Genomic DNA, 21,463 nt, shown 5'->3' on the forward strand with positions numbered 1-21,463 from the left:
TCCCCAGTGTGGATGCGCCGGTGGGTGACGAGGGTGGAGTTGTGCTTGAAGCCCTTCCTGCAGTCGGGGCAGCGGAAGGGTCTCTCCTCTCTGTGAATCCGCTGGTGCACGAGAAGATCTGAGCTGGTCTGAAACCTCTTCCCACATTCAGAACACTCATAGGGCCTCTCCCCAGTGTGGCTCATTTGGTGGATGATCAGTTTGGACCTCTGGTTGAAGCCCTTCCCACATTCCCCACACTTGTATGGCCTTTCCTCAGCGTGGGTGTTCTGGTGGCGGATCAAGTGGGAGCGTTGGCTGAAGCTCTTCCCACATTTCTCACACTCATAGGGCCGTTCCCTGGTGTGGATCCTCTTGTGGCGGATCAGGTGGGAGCTTGTGCTGAAGTTCATCCCACATTCCCTACACTCGTGGGGCCTCTCCCCAGTGTGGATGCGCCGGTGCTTGATGAGAGTGGAGTTGTCCTTGAAGCCCTTCCTGCAGTCGGGGCAGCGGAAGGGCCTCTCCTCTGTGTGAATGCGCTTGTGTGAGAGGAGACTGGAGCTGGTCTTAAACCTCTTCCCACACTGGGGACACTCGTAGGGCCTCTCCCCAGTGTGGATCCTCTGGTGTCTGATCAAGTATGACCTCCGGCTGAAGCTCTTCCCACACTCCAAGCACTTGTGGGGCTTCTCCCCATCATGAAGCTGCTCATGGACCAGCTCTGAGCCTCGGCTGAGGTTCTGTCCACCGTCCTGGGACTGGGGGTGTCTTTCCTCCTCAGAGCACCCTGGGATGGGTTTGGAGACCCTCCTCCTAAGGGATCTCTGGGGCTTTTCCTCCCTGTTGGATTCCTGTGCTGTGGAGCTGCTCAAAACAGCCTCTTCCATAAGGTTCTGCTGTGGGGATTTGCCCTCCCTGGTTTCCATCCTCAGCTTCTTGTCTGGGGGAGAGGAAGGACAAGGAGAGGATGGGATTTGCCTCTGTGCCAGAGGGAAGGGGAAGTGTGGAGAGGCTGGCTGAGAAATGGGAAAAAGATAAGGGACACAATAGCTCTCAGAACTAGAAGCTAGGACAAGGCCAGCATGAGGATGAGGGAGAGGAACTGAGATCATGAGAAAGAGGAGTTAAATGCTACAAGGTGATACAACTGTTGCAATATGCTGATATAACATGAAGTAAACTATTGTGTAGTCACTACCAATCAGGAGCTTGGCTTTTGCAATATGTATGAGCTAATTAAGCAAAGTATATAACTTAAGACTGTACTTGAATAAACTGAGTTCTGCTGATGACCTAATGGTGTCGGCGTCTCCCTTCTCCAACAAATGGTGACCCCGACGGCTGCCTCTCGTCTCGACTAAAAGAAAAAGGGGGAGCACGTCTGCCACGGTTGGAGAAGTAGGGTTGGGGCCTGATGCAACCGGGTCGGCGTTAAACGACGAAGGGATAACGCCCCCAGGAGCCATAGAGGTGGTCCTGGGCCATACGTGCTGCCGAAGCCGGAGAGTTGCAACAAGCGCGCGCTGACGACATAATGGACAGGCAAGCAGCATATGATTTATTTATGACAGGGTTAGAGAAACGGGGGGTTAAAGACATAAGGAAAAACCTTCCGGGATTACTAGCATGGGGATATGCTAAAGGCTACTTTGTTAACCCACATTCAGTACATGAGCTTTCTGAATGGCGAAAATTTGAAGATAAGATATGGGAGGCGAGTTTAGATGATGATAAAACAGCTAAGAAGTTAGGGAAACAGTGGCGAGCAGTACATAATGCTCTGCTGCAACACCAAGTAGAAAAACGAGCAGCTCAGCAGGCAGTAGCAGCCCAGAGAATGAATCTGACATATTCATCAGAGTCAGACTTTCCCTTGCCTCCTGGATGTACAACAGTACATGTGCCTCCAAAGCAAATGAGTGCCACCAGAGGGAACACGGTTGTTGGGGTATTTCTAAGCTTGTGTTTACACCCCACCAACTTTTGTTATTTCAAGCTCGCTAGCAAGCCCTAACACAAGAGTCAGTTGCCACACAGAAACAACCTGGGGATCCTCTACATGGGGTTACCTTAAATGAATTGCCGAGAATAGGCAACTAGATAAGAACAGAGGCACAGGCTCTGTTAGGACCGAAAAAATGTTGAGAAGTCATGAAGCTCGCTAGAGCTGCTATGAATAAGGTAAAAGATCCACATAAAACCCCTATATATATGAGAATAAAACAGGGTAGAAAAGAACCATTAGGCAAATTTGTAAATCGACTAGTAAAAGGAATAGAAAAAGCTAGAGTGCCACTCTATATGCAAGGAGCTATGTTAAAACACTGTATACTTCAAAATGGTAATCAGGCTACAAAAAACCTAGTTAACACCTTGGAAGCTAATTGGTCTGTAGAAGAGGCTCTAGAGAAAGCAGCATCTGTGCCCTCAGGCATTTATTGTAGAGGCTATTAAAAGGCTAGGTGAAACAATTCAGAAACAGGCAGAGAGTAGGCAGGCTCAAGTTTTTGCTGCTCTTGCTCCACTCCAAGCTGCTGTTACAGCAAGTCAGCTGAAGCGAGGCAGAGAAGACCGAGAAAGGTGCTACTGTTGTAGAGGAAATCGGGAAACGGCAAGACCAGCGTGCCATCCAGCCGCCGCGCCAGGACACAAATAGCAGCTGTACAGCAGCCAGCGACCTGCACCCCGCCACCTCCGGAAGCCTCAGCCTGAACTTGGCAGCCACAGTGGACATATCTATTAAGGACAATCGCCCTGTGCCAATTCCCACTGGAGTAAAGGGACCAGTAACCTATCAGGGACAGTCGGTTCCTGCTTTACTTTTGGGACGATCTTCTACTTTTTTAAAAGGATTGGACATTACTGTGGGATTTATTGATGCTGATTTCACAGGTGAGATTTGTATTTTAGCACAGACACTGTATCCTCCAGTGCTCACTCCAGCTGGCACCCGGATAGCTCAATTGTTACCATTTTCGACCTTGGCTCCGGAACATCGCTCAGAAACACAAAGAGGGGACTATAGTTTTGACTCTACAAGAGGATCAGCATTCTTAACACTGGACCTGCTGAAGTACAATATATTGGTTGAGGTCACATGTGTGTGCTTACAGCCACAGGTCCTGTGTGGATTCCCAGCCGCTGGACGCAAGCAGGGAATGACAGCACCCAGCAGTCCAGCAGAACGAGAGCGGCATCACCTGCTCCTGATCCTTCAACCTGTGATAGCTCGGCTCCAGCCAGTGTGGCCTAATCCTCTAGTAGTAGAAAATAGAACTGATGTACTAACACAATTGCATGAACTACAAAGCACCCGACTACAATTAATTAAGAGTTCTAACTGTCTGCACTGCGACAAGCCTAACTGTGGTACTTGGGTAAAAATGTATTGTGGGGCTTGTTGCAGACAGTAGTGGGTTTTTCAACAGCAGCTTGCACACCCATGGTGCCCACGCTGCTCCTTTTATTAGCATCCTTATAATTGGCAAACAGCCATAAAAAATTATACAGGGTGCAGTACTGTGCCAGAAGCAGTAAACCTTGTTCAAGATTTAAGTCAAAGAGATAAGCAGCAATTGGCATTTTTAATAGAAAAAGAGGTGTGTCGCCTGTTGGCACAAAAGGCTACTTGCATATTGCAGACAACCTGCAAATATGGGGTGGGAATACCTCATATGCATCAGGTGGATCCTGCTGATTGGGATATGTGTTGTCGTCGCTGGGCTCACAGAGCTACCAAAAATAGATGAAAAGCAAAACATGTAGGTCACTTGGGTTAATCAATCTGGTCAGGATAATTTGTGTTTATCACCTGCCACGCCTTCCAATCCATTTCGCACTTGTCTAAAACAAGAATGTGCAAGGGAAGCGTGGAAAAGTTACATTTCTCATTGGCAAAATGAGACAACAGCACAATAGGAATATTGTTCTTGGTTTGCTGAAATCATTCAGCAAAGCAGTACTTTTCGTCGTAACCCTCTCCTGCCTATTGATTTGGTTCTATGGCTCAGAAAATGCTATCTTCTTGGAGCCCTTGTTCAGCAATTAAAGAAAAAAGGTGAGAATAGAAAAGAAGAAAAAGACATTCGAGTATTAAATGGTTACAGCCACCCCTACAACAATGTAAAACTGTAAAAAGAGGGGCAAACGCAATGCCTCCAATATGAGAAAATGCTAATGTGTGGGTTACTTGGGCAAATGCAACCAGGACTAATGTTTTTTGTCTGTTATTAGCCAGTGTCTCACAGCCTTTCAAAACTTGCCTGATAGAGTTACCCCTTAATCTTACTAATCCAAAGGACAGAAGATTGTTTAGCAAATACAGTAAACTTGCATGTTGAGCCATAAAGCAGGCAAATGTTACTACGGAGGTCATATCAGCACTCACTCAGGACGTAAACAGCCTGAGACACACGGTTCTTGAAAACAAAGCCACTATTGACTTCCTTCTTCTTGCTCAAAGACACGGGTGCTCTGAGTTCAAAGAGATGTGTTGCTTTAATTTATCCGATCATAGCCAATCAATACATGCACAACTGGACTGGCTAAAAAGGCACACGACAGAGGTTAAGCTTTCACAAAATCCCCTAGATGACTAGCTAACCCAGACTTTTGGTCTAACACCATGGCTAACTCAGCTTTTGAAAGAAAAGTTACTATTTTGCTTATGATTTTAATTGTCATTCTATGTGTAAGATTGGAGTTTGCTTGCTTTTTTCGTTGTCAGTCCCAAGTGCTTGTAACCATTAAAGAAAAAAGGGGGAATTGTGGAGAGGCTGGCTGAGAAATGGGAAAAAGATAAGGGACACAATAGCTCTCAGAACTAGAAGCTAAGACAAGGCCAGCATGAGGATGAGGGAGAGGAACTGAGATCATGAGAAAGAGGAGTTAAATGCTACAAGGTGATACAACTGTTGCAATATGCTGATATAACATGAAGTAAACTATTGTGTAGTCACTACCAATCAGGAGCTTGGCTTTTGCAATATGTATGAGCTAATTAAGCAAAGTATATAACTTAAGACTGTACTTGAATAAACTAAGTTCTGCTGATGACCTAATAGTGTCGGCGTCTCCCTTCTCCAACAGGGAAGGACAATCCCCCCAGTCCATCCCCAGCAGGACAGTGTTGGCAGTGGGGCTGTCCTGCAGCCGGGGGCTGTGCTGGGCTGGGAGATGGAGCAGGAGAGAGGGGGAAAGGGGCACTGACTTCCTCCTCACCTGCCTGGCTGTCCTGGGACATCTTCCACTTTCTTGCAGCCTCCTCCTCTACTTGGCCGATGTTTTGGAATGGGATGTCCTGATTTGGGGTGAAAACAAGGGATGAGCACTTTGAGTTTAAGGTTTTGCCCAAGTCCATCTCTAGAAGTCACTGCCCATCTGGGCTCCAGAAAAACTTCTCAAACATAAACATTCAGCCCAGAAAATGCCTCCCAGCAGTTCCCCTGTCTCTGCTCTCTCCCCTTTGGTGTTTGGGGTTCCCCCCTGTCCCAGCTGCTGGGGGTCACGCTTGAACTGGGGGTCCCCCGTCTACTCAGGCCCTGCCCTCCTCAGGCTGCTGGGACTCCCAGGAATATGAGAAGTTCCCTCCTTTTCCATCTCCTCACAGGGATGCTGGAGGTTTTTGGGATCCCAAGGTCCCTTCTCCCATTATTCTCTGCTTTGGGGTGCAGGGGGTCCAAGGAGTCCCCCCTGCCCCTCTCCAGCCTGTTGAGGGTCCCGCCAATCGCGGCGCTCCCCCTTCTCTGGGCTCCCCACTTTGGGCTCCTGGGGGACACAGGGCTCTGCTCCTCCAGGCTGCCTCTGCCAGCAGCTGCCACTGGGACCCCCCAATGTCCCCACAAGGGGCATTTTCCACTCACCTCTGGAGTTCTTCATTCTCCAAACATCCTCCCCAAAAAACCCAACCCAGGGACCCCCCAGGATATCTGGGCCCAGCTCCCCCTCCCTGGTCACCTGTGGGATGGGGGGTGATGATCTCACAGGTGGGGGGCTGTGAATTCAGGGAGTGCTCAAGCTCGTGGTTCCTTCTCTGTTAAGGGTAGAAGGTTCTTAGCTCAGGAACTGGCTGACCTCATTGACAGGGCTTTAAACTAGGTTTGAAGGGGGAAGGGGATGCAGCTGGGCTGCCTGGAAGCAGACCCAAGGGTGCTAAGCCTGAGTTAGGGCTGAAATCAGTAGCCCAGCTGAAGGGCATGTACACCAATGCACGTAGCATGGGTAACAAACACAAAGAGCTGGAGGTCATGGGGCAACAGCAAAGCTGTGATGTAGTCACCATCACAGAAACATGGTGGGATGACTCACACAGCTGGAGCACTGCACTCCATGGCTACAGGCTCTTCAGAAGAGACAGGAAAGGGAGAAGAGGTGGAGGAGTGGCCTTTTATATTAAGAAGGCTTTTGACACCATAGGTGTTGAAACTAATGAAGATTCAGTTGAATGGCTATGGGTGAGAATTAAGGGGAAAGCCAACAAGGCTGACATCCTACTGGGAGTCTGTTATCATCCACCCAACCAGGAGGAAGAGGTGGACAACTTATTCTATCAGCAGCTGGGGAATGTTTCAGGATCACCAGCCCTTGTTCTTGTAGGTGACTTCAACCTACCAGACATCTGCTGGGAACTTAATACAGCAGAAATGAGGCAGTCCACGAAATTTTTAGAGTGCATGGATGATAACTTTTTGTCACAGTTGATAGGTGAGCCCACCAGGGGAGAGACTATGTTTGATCTGTTGTTCACAAACAGAGATGGGCTGGTGGGAGATGTGGTGGTTGGAGGATGACTGGGGCAGAGTGATCATGAAATTACAGAGTTCTTGATATTTGGTGAAATCAGGAGGTACATCAATAGCACTCTTTCACTGGACTTCCAGAGGGCAGACTTTGGCCTGTTTAGGAGACTCTTTCAGAGAGTTCCTTGGGAAGCAGCCCTTAAAAACAAAGGAGTTCAGGAAAGGTGGGTGTTCTACAAAACAGAGATTTTGAGGGCACAGGAACAGACTGTCCCTGTGTGCCGAAAGATGAGCGGACGAGGCAAATGCCCAGCCTGGATGGGCAAGGAGGTTTTTGATGAACTCAGGAATAAAAAGAGGATTTATCTTCTTCGGAAGGAGGGTCAGGTCTCTCCGGAAGGATTTCAGGGGATTGCTAGAGTATGAAGGAAAAATGTTACAGAGTCCAAAGGTCAGTTTGAACTTAATTTGGTAATTTTGTAAAGGATAATAAAAAATGTTTTTACAAATATACTAATGGCAAAAGGAAGGGTAAGACCAACCTTTGTTCTCTAGTAGATGTGGGAGGGTACTTAATAACTGCAGATGAGGGGAAGGCAGAAGTGCTTAAGGCCTTCTTTGCCTCAGTCTTCAGTGGGAAGACAACTTGCCTTTGGGACAACTGCCCTCCTGGGTTCGTTGATGGTGTCAGGGAACAGAATGGTCCCCTGTTATCCAAGATAAGGCAGTCAGAGAACTGCTGAGATGCTTGGACACTATAAATCTCTGAGCCCAGACGGGATCCACCCCAGGGTGATGAGGGAGCTAGCAGATAAGCTTGTGAAGCCACTCTCCATCATTTACCAACAGTCCTGGCTCACTGCTGAGGTTCCAGGTGACTGGAAGCTGCCAATGTGACACCCATTCACAAGAAGGGTGGGAAGGAGGATCCCAGTAATCATAGCCCAGTCAGCCTGACCTCAGTACCCAGTAAAGGTAATGGAGCAGTTTATATTGAGGGTCATCACACAGCACCTACAGGATGGCCAGGGTGTCAGAGCCAGCCAGCACGGGTTTAGGAGGGGTGGGTTGTGTTTGACCAACCTGGTCTCCTTTGATGACCAGGTGACCTGCCTGGTGGATGCAGGAAGGGCTGTGGATGTCTGTTTGGACTTCAGCAAGGCCTTTGGCACTGTCTCCCACAGCACACTCCTGGATAAGCTAGCAGCCCGGGGCTTGGACAGGAGCACTCTTTGCTGGGTTAGGAACTGGCTGCATGGCCAGGCCCAGAGAGTGCTGGGGAATGGTGCTGCATCCAGCTGGGGACAGTCACCAGGGGTGTTCCTCAGGGGTCTGTGCTGGGGCGAGCTCTGTTCAGTATTTGTATTGATGAGGGTATTGAGTCTTTCATTAGTAAATTTGTAGATGACACTAAGCTGGGAACATTTGTTGATCTGTTGGCAGGTGGGAGGGCTCTGCAGAGAGACCTGGAATGGTTGGATGGGTGGGCAGAGTGCAACAAGATGGAGTTTAATGAGTCCAAGTGCCAAGTCCTGCACTTTGGCCACAATAACCCCTGCAGTGCTCTAGGCTGGGGATGGTGTGGCTGGACAGTGCCCAGGCAGAAAGGGACCTGGGGGTTCTGGTCAGCAGCGGCTGAACATGAGCCTGCAGTGTGCCCAGGTGGCCAAGAGGGCCAATGGCCCCTGGCCTGGATCAGGAATGGTGTGGCCAGCAGGAGCAGGGAGCTCATTCTTCCCCTGGACTCAGCACTGGTGAGGCCACACCTTGAGTGCTGTGTCCAGTTCTGGCCCCTCAGTTTAGGAAGGACCTTGAGACGCTTGAACGTGTCCAGAGGAGGCAACGAGGCTGGTGAGGGGCTTGGAAAACAAGCCAGAGGAAGAACGACTGAGGGAGCTGGGGCTGTTTAGCCTGGAGAAAAGGAGACTCAGAGGTGACCTTATCACTCTCTACAACTTCCTCAAGGGGGGTTGCAGACAGCTGGGGGTTGGTCTCTTTCTCCAGGCAGCAACTGACAGAAGGACAGGACACAGTCTTCAGCTGTGACAAGGGAAATATAGGTTGGATAGTAGGAAGAAGTTTTTCACAGAAAGAGTGATTAAATACTGGAATAGTCTGCCTGGGGAGGTGGTGGAGTCACCATCCCTGGATGTGTTTAAGAAGAGACTGGATGTGGCACTCGATGCCATGATCCAGTTGAGGTGTTGGGGCTGGGTTGGACTCGATGATCTTGAAGGTCTCTTCCAACCTACACATTCTGTGATTCTGTGATGGGACCCTGACTGGGGTTACTGGGAGCTACCAGAGCCGCGCAGGAAACCAGCTGTGCACACACTGGGAGGAACTGGGAAAAACTGGGAATGACAGGATGCATACTGGTGACAACTGGGAGGTACTGGCAGGGACTGGGATAAAACTGGGGGCAACTGAACCATGCTGAGGGAACTGGGAGTGCCTGGCAATGACTACAAGGGCAACTGGGATATACTGGAAGTACCTGAGACCATGCAGGTTGTGACTGGGACCACACTGGGAGCCACTGGGAATGTGCTGGTGGGAACTGGGACCAATTGTGAGTGACTGGGGCCCTGCTGGGAGAGACTGGCATCATACTGGGAGTGATGGGGGTTTTCTAGGGGTAACTGGGAGAACTGGGAACACAGCAGACAAAAGAAGGAGGAACTGGGAGCAATTGGGACCCTGCTGGGGGCAAATTGTACCATACTGGGGAATAATTGGGAATGACTTGGCTCATACTGGGAGTGCCAAGGAAACTGGAAGCACACGGGGGTGTGTGGTTATTAATAAACCTCCTTCCCCCCCAAAAAACAACCCAACCCAAACAAACAAAAACCCAAAACAAAACAGAAAACAAACAAACAAAACCACCTCCCGGGGACCCCCCCATGTCCCCCCGAGGGCCATCTGCGCCTCGCCTTTGGAGCCCTGCCAGCTCCAAACATCCCCCCAAAAACCCCAAGCCCAGGGAGCCCAAACCCGGGATATTTGGGGCGAGCTCCCCCTCCCCGGGCACCTGCGGGATGGGGCCGATGGTCCCGGGGCTGCTGCGGCTTCAGGGAGCGCTGGAGCCGCCCGCTCCCTCCTCTGCTCTTCTTCCTCCCGCTTCCCGCGGCCGCTCCGCCTCTTCCTCCCTCCCTCCTCCTCCTGCCCCGTTCCCGAACCCCTCGCAGCCCGCGGGACGAGCGGGGATGGAGCCGGGAAAGGTCCGAAGGCAGAGAGGGCCCAGGGGGATGCCAGGACTGGCAGTGACTGGGCTGTGCTGGGAGCACCTCATCACCCCCGTCAGGTGACATTTTATAGGGGACCCCCATTCCAAGCCCCTCTGGGGGATGTTTTGCCCCCCCTCCCACCCGGGGTGGATTTTTGGGATTCTCTCTGCCATGGCCGCTTGAAGAGGCGCCTGTTTTGGGTTCCCAGGAAAACTCCCCTTCAAAGGGCAACACCACTCCCGGTGATTCCGGCAGCGGAGCCCCGGGGGGGGCTGGGGGTCCCAGGGGGGATTTGGGGGTCCCGGGAGGGTTTGGGGGTCCCAGGGGGGATTTGGGGGTCCCGGGAGGATTTGGGGGTCCCGGGAGGGTTTGGGGGTCCCGGGGGGGATTTGGGGGTCCCGGGGGGATTTGGGGGTCCCGGGAGGGTTTGGGGGTCCCGGGGGGGATTTGGGGGTCCCAGGGGGGATTTGGGGGTCCCGGGGGGGATTTGGGGGTCCCAGGGGGGATTTGGGGGTCCCGGGAGGGTTTGGGGGTCTCTGGGCGGGGCCGGTGACAGAGCTGGGACCCCGAGCTGGGTCTGAACCTTCTCACTGTGCCCGGGCAGCGTCAGCGTGTTCAGGGAGATCCTGGGGCCCGGGGGGTCACCCCAAATCCCAGGGGAGCCCAAATGGCCAGGGAGCCCCTGCAGTGCCCCCAGCGCTGGATCTGCTGCAGGCAGGGGGGCACCAGCACTCGGCCCCCACCCCCCACCATCACAGGGGGGCAGAAACGGGGGAGGGGCACGGACAGGTCGGGGAGACCCCCAAAGTCCTGGGGGAGGGGACACGGGGGGACTCCCAGGAATCCCCGTGGGGGGATGAGGGGGGACCCAGGAGGAGTTTGGGGGGGCCGGGGGGGTCATGGGGGGACCCCCAGGAGTCTTGTGGGGGGTGGGGAGGGCAAAGAACAGGGCGACCCCCAGGATGGGTTTGGGGGGGATCTGGGCTGGAGCTTCCCTGGCAGTGGGATGGGGATGGGATCTGCCCGTGGAATTCCATGGGAATGGGATGGCAGTGAGATCCAGCTACAGAATTCCCATGGCAATGGGACAGCAGTGGGGTCCATCCTTGGAGGTCCCACGGGAATTCCCATGTTCCCAAATTCTGCCCTCCCAAATCCCACATTTCCCAATCCCACATTCCCGTGGGAATTCTGCCCTCCCCCCCTTTATGCTCCAGTGCCTCCCGCCCATATCTGACACATTTCCGGAGCCATTCCAGGCAGGAGTGCCCCAGGGCATTTGTCAATTCCTCAGCCTGGATCTCCTCCTGTTCCCGGCGCCTCTTGGTGACCTGGGCAGCGCCGTGGCCACCAGGAATCCCCCGGATCCCCGGGGGCTCGGGGGCAATGCCAGGAGTGGGAGTGACTGGGCTGTACTGGGATCCTACTGGGATCATCCTGGGAGTGAGCAGGAGCAGCGGGATGGCTCCAGGGCTGGGGCTGGGGGCGCTCCTGGGGGGGCCAGGGGGAGTGGGACCCCCGGCCCCGGGACCCTGCCCCGCCATTCCCGGCCCCGGGACCCCCCTGCTCCCCTTATCCTGCACAGGGACCCCCTGAATCCCCCATTTCTGAACACCAGCACCCCCTGCTCTCCTTTTCCCGGCCATCCCTTGGCTCCCAGCCTCCAGACATCCCCTGTGCTTGACTTTGGGATGGTGTGGAATGCCTTGGACCCCCATTCCTGCCTTTCCCAGCCCCCAGCCCCACCTTTCTTCAAAACCAGAGACTCCCAGAACTCTCCATTCCCAAACATTCCAGGTGTCACCCCCCTGGTCCCCTCTTTTTGGGAAACCCTGAACTTTCCTTTCTTGGGCTCAAGGACCCCCTGGAACTCCCTTCTACCTCTCCAAGTTCCTGCTCCCCATTTCCCTGACCCTGAGACCCCCCTGCACCCCCATTCCTGAGAACCCAGGTGCCCTTTTACCCCTTTGCCCTGCCCTGAGACCCCCCTGCACCCCCTGATCCGGCACCAACACAACCTTTTCCCGGCCACCCCGCCTCTCCCAGCCCCCAGACCCCCCTTTTCCTTCTCCCTGGGACCCCTGGGCACCCATTCCTGCATTTCCCAGCCCCTCCTTTCCTCACACTGAGGAGCCCTGGCACCCCCTTTGCTGGGCACAGGATTCCCTAGACACCCCATCCCACCTCTCCCAGTCCCAGCACCCTCTTTCCTTGACTCCGAGCCCCTGAACCTCCTTCAGCTGTCCCAGCTCTTCCAGTCCCCCCTTTCCTTGGCCTCTTGACCCCCCTGGATCCCCAAACTCCCACTTTCAGCCCCCCAGCTCCCCCAAATCTCCGTGTACCCCCAGTTCCCCACTCCCTGCAGTCCCTGGAAGTGGCGCTGTCGGAGCCCGGCCCGGGGGTCCCCCAGTCCTGGATTGTGGGGACGGGGACGGGACCCCCTGCGAGCGCTGGGACAGCGAGCGGGGCCGGATGGAGCCGCAGACACCGGGGATGGCAGCGGGAGCTGGGCTGGGATATTGGGATAACCAGAGCTGGATATGGGATAGCCAGAGCTGGGATAGTGAGATAGCCAGAGCTTGATATTGGGATAGCCAGAGCTCGATATTGGGATAGCCAGAGCTGGGATACTGGGATAGCCAGAGCTGGGATATTGGGATAGCCAGAGCTGGGTACTGGGATAGCCAGAGCTGGGATATTGGGATAGCCAGAGCTGGGATATTGGGATAGCCAGAGCTGGATATTGGGATAGCCAGAGCTGGGAAGCTGGGGGAGGAGGCAAAGAAGTAAAATTTTTAGTTGACACTGGAGCAACATATTCTGCTTTGAACAAGGCTTTAGTACCTATGGAAGATGATTATTTTACAGTGGTAGAAGCAACTGGCCTATCTGAAAAAATCATATTTTTGTAAAACATTAAAATACAAGTTTGAGAAACAGTAGGGCATTCATAGATTACTGTATCTACCAGGAAGGGATTTGCTGGAATTACTAAAGGTAAATATTAAATTTTTTAATGTTAACATGAAATTTTTGTGTGATAGTCAGGCCTGGCATATTGGGATAGGCAGACACGGGATATTGGGATAACCAGGCCCAGGACATTGGGATAACCAGGGGATGGAGGGAATGGAGGACTCTGAGGGGCTGCAATGGGATCTCTGGGGATGGGGGGGATCTGTGGGGCTGGAATGGGAATCCAGGGGGCTCCAAGGGGCTCTGTGGGGCTGGGACACGACTCCATGGGTCCCTTCTCTCCTCCTTCCCACGTCTCCACCGGGTGCAGGTGGTTTCCAGCTGTGACCTCCTGTCCAATGGAGAATCCATGAATCCCACGGGTACGGCTACGACGGGTGGGATTTCATCTCCTTCCAGCTGGGATCCAGGAGCTTTGCAATGTCCCACGGTGCCACTGGATCACCCAGAGGTGCTGGGAATGCAAAGGGATCCTGGTGGAGCAGATGAAGCTTTACCTGGGGCACACCTGTGTGGAAGGGCCCCCAAAAGACATCAGATATGGTCGGGAGGCTCTGGAGCACAAAGGTGGGTGTGGGAGGGGAAGGGAGAGCAGGGAAGGGGCTTGGGGGGATCCAGGGATGGGAAAAGGGGAGGCTGGGGGTGGGTAGGTGTGGGATGGGTGGGGTTAAAGCGGTTCCTGTGCTTAGGAAAGGGAGCTCCAAGGGTCCCCGGTGTCCCCACTCCCATCCAAAGGTGGGAAAACCCAGGATCGTTGGGAATGGGGGTCCCGGGTGTCCCTGGTGCTGAGGAAAGGAGGGGCCCAGGGGGTCCTGGGCAATGCAGGAATAGGGGCCCAGGGGGTCTGTGGGCCAAGGCCAAGGGGGCTCTGGGGGCAGGGAGAGGCGGGATGTCCGGGAAAGGGGCGCAGGGCTGTCGGTGCCGGGTCAGGGGCTGCAGGGGGAACCCATGGCCGGGAATGGGGGTCCGGGGCTCCCCGGGCTGACGGGAACAGGGGATGCCGGGGCTGGGAGAGGAGGATCCCCGGGCAAGGGGCTGCGGGGCGGGGTCGGGGCAGGATAAGGGGGCGCGCGGGGTCCCGGGGCCGGGGAAGGAGCTGCGGGGGGGTCCCAGTGCCGGGAATGGGGATTGCAGGGGCTCCCGGGGGGGCTCCCCAAAGCCCCTCCCAGGGGGGAGCAGGAGCTGGCTCAGGAGCTGTGGGGAGAGAAAAGGGGCCGAGCCCGGCACGGGGGGACACGGGGGAGTCCCGGGCGCTCTGAGGAGGGGACACGAGCCCCGGGGACCCCCCTCACCTTCTCCCGCAGGGGAGGCCGAGCCCCAGCCCCGGCAGGCGGAGCCAAGACGGAGCCCCCGAGCCCCGGCAGCATCTTGGGGGGGCGTCCGGCGGCAGCTCCGGGGGCGGGAGGGGCAGGACCCGGGAAAGGGACCGGGATGGGCTGGGACTGACTGGGATGGGCTGGGACACCGGGACACACCGGGATGGGACACACTGGGATACACCGGGATACACCGGGATACACCGGGATGGGACACACCGGGACACACTGGGAGACACCGGGACACCGGGATACACAGGGCCCAGGACTGGCACCCGCTGGGAGCAGGATCAGAGCACACTGGGACCCAGCAGGACCAGAACTGAGGAACAGGGATCATGGTGGGACCAACTGGGATATACTGGGATTAGACTGAATGTGACTGGGATCATACTGGTGGAAACTGGAACCTTACTGGGACAAGTGGATGTGGCTGGGAATGACCATGAGTGTGCTGAGGGTAACTGGGATATACTGGGAGTGCCTGTGACCATACTGGGGGTGACTGGGAACACACTGAGAGGGACTGGGGGTAACTGGGTCTACACTGGGGGAACTGGGATCCATGGACTCTCCATTGGACAGGAGGTCACAGCTGGAAACCGCCTGCACCGTGTGGAGACCTGGGAAGGAGAAGAGAAGGGACCCGTGGAGTCGTGTCCCAGCCCTGTTGGAAAGCAGATAGAAATCTCCCAGGACCCCGGGCACACAGGCTTAGAGGCAGAAAAGAATGCAGGGGCTGGTTTAAAACCCTCAGGGAAACTGAGATCCATAAAGTCACACAGACATGAAGTGGGAATGTCAGTTTTAGTTTTAGGTGAGTAAAAATATGCCTTAAGTCCCTTAAGCAAAGAAGAGACTATATTAATTGGTAGAAAAGCCCTAAAGTCCAGTTTCAGGTTCAGCAGCATTACCTTGTACAAAGTTAACTGAGTCCTAGATATAATATAACAGAGCATTGCTGATATTGCCAGACAGAATAGACAGGCTGTAGGCACAGGCCTTGTGTAAGAAATGATTCCCATTGTCACACAACTGTGTTAGACCAGGAGAGGTGCAAAAAGACAGGAACAGCATCGTGTTTGTGGCTGGTTGGATGATTTAGGAATAGAATTCATTGTATCGGGGCTGCTGCTGCTGCTTCTGCTTGGGCCATGGGGACTCTGTGCTGGAAGGCATTTTGCATGATGGCCCGGACTGTAACAGCCTGACCTTGGTGAGGCTGATCCAGCCATGCCATAAACTACTTTTCCAAGCAGCAGCCCCTCTCTTGTTCCTGGGCTGGCCGCTCCAACTTGCCAGCTGTCCATCAGCAATGTGCCCGCTGCTCCTGCCTGCTGCCAGTCCTTCCCTGGCAGTGACAGCAGGAGCTGCTCCTGCCGCCGGCAGCTCCTGTGCCTGGAGTCCCTTCCCGTGCTGGCAGCACCAGCTGCCTCTTGCCTTCAGCCCAATGCCTGCCTGCACCTCGGCCTGCCTTGGCCAGCTCTCTTTTCCCAAGCCTTTGACTCCCAGGCTTCTGCCCCAGCCCAGGGACATTTGTTATTCCCATCACCTGCTGCTTTGACACCGTGAACCGTTCTGGTTTGACCTAAGAGGTGAATCATGAAGGTTGTGGTGCTTTCTTGTCCACAATGTCCTGTTTAGGCCAAGGACACGCTGTTCTTACATCTGGGATTGTGGCTGTTCCTACACCATTTATTCCATACTGCAGGACTAAAGAAAATCTCTCCTTTTCCTTACTAAGTTGAAGCTACAGCTTAGTGCAAGTATGTGGTAAAAGAGAATGAATGCCATAATCCCTTTTTTTTCAGCCACTAGGGGGTAGCTCTCTGGAGGATACAGAACAACTCAAAAATGTTGTGCATACAATGAAGAGGAAAAGGCAAAACAAAATTCCCTCTGGATGATGAGGTTAGAAAACCTGTTTTAATCTGTGTGACTGTTTCTTACCACATCTACTTAAAGTGACAAGAATTAAGCTGATTTTCTCCACACTGAGGCAGTTTTGCAATGAAGCAGCAGCGTGTCATGATGCTAAATAAGAATCTGGCCTTACCTCTAATGGTCACTGCTGCAAAGTGTATCAGTGCACAGCAAGGCAGACTGGGTTATCACAGTTATTCCTCCCGTCCCCTCCTGCACATCCCATTGTCTCCTCTGCAGAAGACACAGGCTATGAAAACAAGGCAAGGTTGCTCCCTCTTTTTCTTCTCCCACAGGACTTGTTAGACACCATGTTTTTTCAAAGGACTGCATGTACCTCTCCCCAGCTTGCTTATTTCTCATTCTCCAAAAGAAGAGAGCTGAAGGAGTTGGAGGCATGTGAGTGCCTGATCTCTCTTTCCCTCTACAGGCTCTGCCTCCCCAAACCCTGGTTCCCTGCTGTGCTTTGGCATGAGAGCCATTCCAGCCCCAAACACAAGGGCAGTGGAGTTCAGCTGCAAAGGCTCTCTCTGCACTGGGATTGCTTTGAGCCTGCAGCCTCCATGGGCAAGGGCTTTGTGGGAGCAGGGCCAGCACAGCCTGTGCCCTGCACACAGAGCCAGGAAAAGGGGCAGATCCTGTGCCTTCTGCTGCTGCTGATCCCAGCAGCAACTCCCCTGGCAGTTCCTCCGGGAACTCCACCCCAAGGGCTTCCATCCCTGTCGTGCCTGGGAGAACTTGTTGCTTCCCAGTTGTCCCCCATCCCTGTGGATTGTGGAGCAAGTCAGCACAAGTGTCGCTGGCCCTTCCTCCCTGCCCAGCCTGCAGCAGTCCCAGTCCCTGTTGCCTCCCCCTTGCTGCAGCTCCTTGGCCAAAGTGCTGCCAAAGGCAGCGGAGCTGGCTCAGGATCCCTGTTGGCTCCTGGGCTCCAGGATGACCTTCAGAGGGACACTTGGAGCGCTTCCTGAAGAGCTGCCCGTGGCCTGGGGGGTGGATTTGTCCTCCCTGGGTGGCTCTGCTTGGAGTTGGACGCTGCGTGGAGTCCCGGAGTTTTCTCAGCAACCTTTGCAGCCAGTTCTTGGCCAAGGTGTGGCTCTGCTGCCATCCCAAATCTGTGCCTGCCTTGCCCAGCCTAAGTGCAAGTGGGGCATGTGCTGGGCATGGCTGGAGAATTCCATGGACAAAATCCCCCAGCATTTACATCTGCTTATTGCTCTGGGCAGCACAAACCACAAAATACCCATCACAGGTGGCAACTGTAATTTCTTGCACATTGCTACAGTTGCACTCTTAACAACAAATACCAGAATTGATTTCACATGAAAAATGTCATTTATTACAAAGTGGTACAATATAGAACTATTGTGATCTCAAATTAAGTTAAAAAAGGGAATTTATTAGATTTTTACAACAATGCTGTGTAAAAGCATATAAATACCCAGTTTAGTTAACAAAAACTTAATTTATTGCCAATCTCTAGAACAACTCACTCTACACAAAGATCAATTAGTTGTTTAACAGCTTAACTTATTACATATGACTGCAAGCTGAAAGCCCATCTAGGAATACAAAAATATCAGTATCTCTGTGTAAATAGTGCTCCAAGAACTCAGTCGATACTACTATACAACTATACATCTCCAAACATGTTTAAATAGAAAGATATACATATATAACCACTTCAATAAACAGAAGTCAATACACATATGTAAATATAAAAATAGACATATTTTCTTATAGAAATGCCAATATACCTATTTAAATAGCCATATGGCTATAACTACATCAACAGAAATACCTACATGATTGTATTCATAGGAAATAGAACTAAACACACATAAAACAGCGTCCTGATATATACATATACTTAGATACATGTACACACATATAATTACAAACGTGTATGCATGTATGCACACACATATATACATAGCATACATCTATATATCTAACAACATACATGTTGGCTAGATGTTTTTCCTGCTTCTGATGTTTGCATTTTTGTAGTAGAGTTTTTCACAGATTTTCATGTAAACAAAGTAATGTTTTCATTCCTCTTTTAAAGAAAAACAATTAATAAACTTATAGTTTGACCAGTGTGGGTGAAGAGGTGTCAACCTCATCCTCCAATCCATAGCCATTGTCAAAAATCTATATAAATCGAAGTAAAAAAACCACTTTGCTCTTTTGCTCTGATGACCCAACTGCATGTGTGTCGTTTTGTATCCTATACTGACACATACATATAGAAATATTCCTATACAAATAGCAACCTACATATATAAATATCCATATAATTGCCCCTCTCTAGTCCAAGTCCATATATCTTTAAACAGAATTCTAAGCAGAGGGATTCCAGCCGCCCCATCTTTAAAGCCTTTCACTCTGTCCTTGCTTCCTCCCATGCAGAGCAGCTCTCCTGGACAGGGACAGCAGATGGGACCCGTGGGGAGCAAAGGGAACACTGAGTCAGGATGGGGCCGTTTCCCTTGGCAGCAGCTGCCCTTCAGTCAGGGCAGGGCAAATGGCAGCGCCTCCCCAGGAGGGTGAGAAAGAACAAGTTTGTGCAAAGGCCAGGGCCAAAGGCCAGGCCACCCTCAGCCCCAGGCTGCCCGAGCGGCCCTGCGGCCTCACCCAGGCTCTGGGCTGGCAGCAGCAGCTCCCTGGGCACTGCTGGAGCTGGTGGCCTTCAGCTTCTCCCTGCTGCCTCCTGTCAGTGCCCGCCTGTGCTCAAGGTCTGCAGGGCAGCTGTGGCCAAAGTGGAGCCTCTGCAATTGGTTCCAAGGGCTGGCAGAGCTGCAGGCCCGGAGCCCTGTGTGCTCCCTGCTGGCCCCTCCATCCCCTGAGCCCCAGCGTGCCCTGGGCAAAGCCCCGGCCCCCTTCAGTTTCTTCAGCCCCTCACAGTCCTCTCAGCCCACTCCATCCCTTCAGAGCCATCCCGGGGCCTTGGAGCCGCCAGCGCCCTCAGCCTGTGCCACTTCCCTGTGCCCTGAGTGCCCCCGTGGCCCTCTGCTCCCCCAGAGCCCTCAGTGCCCCCAGCAGCTCAAGGGCACCGTCCCTGCAGCGTCAGCGCCTCCTCAGCCCCCTCAGCCCCCTGTGTCTCCCTGTCCTTCAGCAGCTCCTCAGGGGACAGTGCCTGGGGCCACCGGCAGCTCCCAGTGCTCCAGGGACACCCGGGGCTGGAACTGCTGCTCCGCCCGGCCCGGCCGCCAGCTGGGACCCAGCACAGACACAGGGGACACAGGGGGCACAGGGGGAAAAACAAGAGCTGAAAAAGGCAGCCCAGGGGGGACACAGGGAAAAATGCAGCCTGGGCCTACACAAACATCACTCCATCCACCTGCACCAATTCACAGACCAGCACAGAGCCTTTGCTTTGTGATGTCAGGGCACGGTTGCCACGTGCTCGTGGTGACATCACAAGGTTGCCTGGGAGCACGGGAGGCCTCAGGGGTGTCAGAGCAGCTCTTGGGCTCGCTCTGTGTAGGAGTTTGCTCCTGCGCTCGAGGTTTCTGTCAGTGGCCAAGTGCTCACTGACAGTCGCCTTGCGTTTTTCTTCTTTTTCAGCAGTTTGAAAACTTGCACAGCAGTTCCCACAATGATTGGGCAACTCGCTGCTGCAGTTTTCACTGCTTATAAAATAGGTTATTCAACCTATTTTATGACACACCTGGCACGTAAGTAGAGGTTTTCCCTGGGTGTCACCTAACCTGGCTTTTGTGTCTTCCTGCTCTTTTGAAACAGAAAGACCATTTGGATGCCACTTGGGTAAAGCTCCTCCTGCCAACACGTTCAGCTCACAAGGGGGTGTCTGTGGCCAGGGCTCTGCGGGCAGCATTTGCAAGGGAACCTGCAGGGGTTGTGTTCCCTCCATGGGACAGTCTGTAGCAGCAGAGTCTGTCATTTCCTCCCTTTGCTGGGTCAAGCAGCACAACTTGGAAAATGGGGGCTGGGAGACCTTCTAAAAATGCTCTGGTTGTTTCCAGTTTCCTCAAAGAATCTGGTTCATTTTCCCTTGCCCACTGCAGGTCACCTGAGCCAGGTATTCAGAGGGGCCGATCCGGAGGTGAGTGAGAAAGGAACATTTGATGTTCCTGGTGTTGAAGAATTGTGCAGCAAGCTGTGAGCTGGGCCTGGGGCAGTAGAGAGTAGAGGGCCAGCTGAGTAGGCTGCAAGAAAATCCATTTCCATGTCTGCAGCAGCAAGAGCAAAGGCATCATTGGCTATTTCCTAACTGTGCATTGCAGAGCTTTAAAAGAACTAAAAGCCCAGTTTTGCAGAGAGAATGTTGCCTGCCCAGAGTAGCCAGGGGGGATTATCTAATTCAGAGCAATTTGCAGTCCACTTGAATCAGCCCATTTGAATTTAGTCTGAGGGACTTAGAATCCCATTGCTCTAAAAGATGATAATTTGTGCTTAGTAGAGCTGGCTCTAGAGCTGAACAGAAAGAAGGTTATAAATGAGAGGTAATGGCCTGTGTCTCACACTCCTCTCTGTCCACAGAGCACAGAACCAAGAGAAGATTCTTCTCTGGCTCCCTGTGCTCCTGGAGAAGAGGCCAGAGAGGAGCCCAATGACCACCAGGCTCCAGCTGTGGTCACACCACGACCACAGCTTTCTCAGACAGTAAGTGCCAGTTCTGGAGGGTGCTGTCTTTAGTGCAAGGCAGAGCTGCAAGTTTCTGAGCAGCCAGCTCTTGCTGTTGGTGGCTGAGGATGCTGAGTGCTGGAGTCCTGCCAGGAGCCAGCCATTCCCCTCAGCCAGTGACACCTGGAAAATGGGCTTTGAGCTGTCCTGTTTAGGCCCCAGCTTGCTGGGATTCTGACAGGGGCAGCATCTCACAGTTACTTGCTCTGCATTTGTGTCTACAGAACATGGAGGCAGAGGCACAAGCAGAGCTGTTTGTGTTCCCCAGTGACATCATGGGAGTGAAGACAAGGAACACAGAAGAGATCAGGAGACTTCAGTACCACTGGAACATCTATAGACTGAGGCACAATCTCCAAAACCAGGTGAGTGGAGGAGTGGCAGCCACTCCACTCATGGAAGTATCTCCTTGTTCTTGGCAGACCTTTGGTGAAGAGCTGCAGGCAGACCTGCCGAAAAGCCCGGCTAGGATCAGGATGATGGACATGAGGCTGGAGGAAGAAATGGATATTCCAAGAGGAAGAGAAGAGAGCATACATCTCCCTGAGGTGCAAGAGGCTCTAGAGGAACCAGTGAGTGAAAGAGCCATAGCCACTGCAGTCACCAACCTGGTGCTTTCTGCCCTTCTTGCCTTTCCCCAGCAGAGCAGCAG

This window comes from Zosterops lateralis (assembly GCF_965231275.1).
Source record: "Zosterops lateralis genome assembly, chromosome: 23".
In the NCBI taxonomy this organism is placed as follows: domain Eukaryota; kingdom Metazoa; phylum Chordata; class Aves; order Passeriformes; family Zosteropidae; genus Zosterops; species Zosterops lateralis.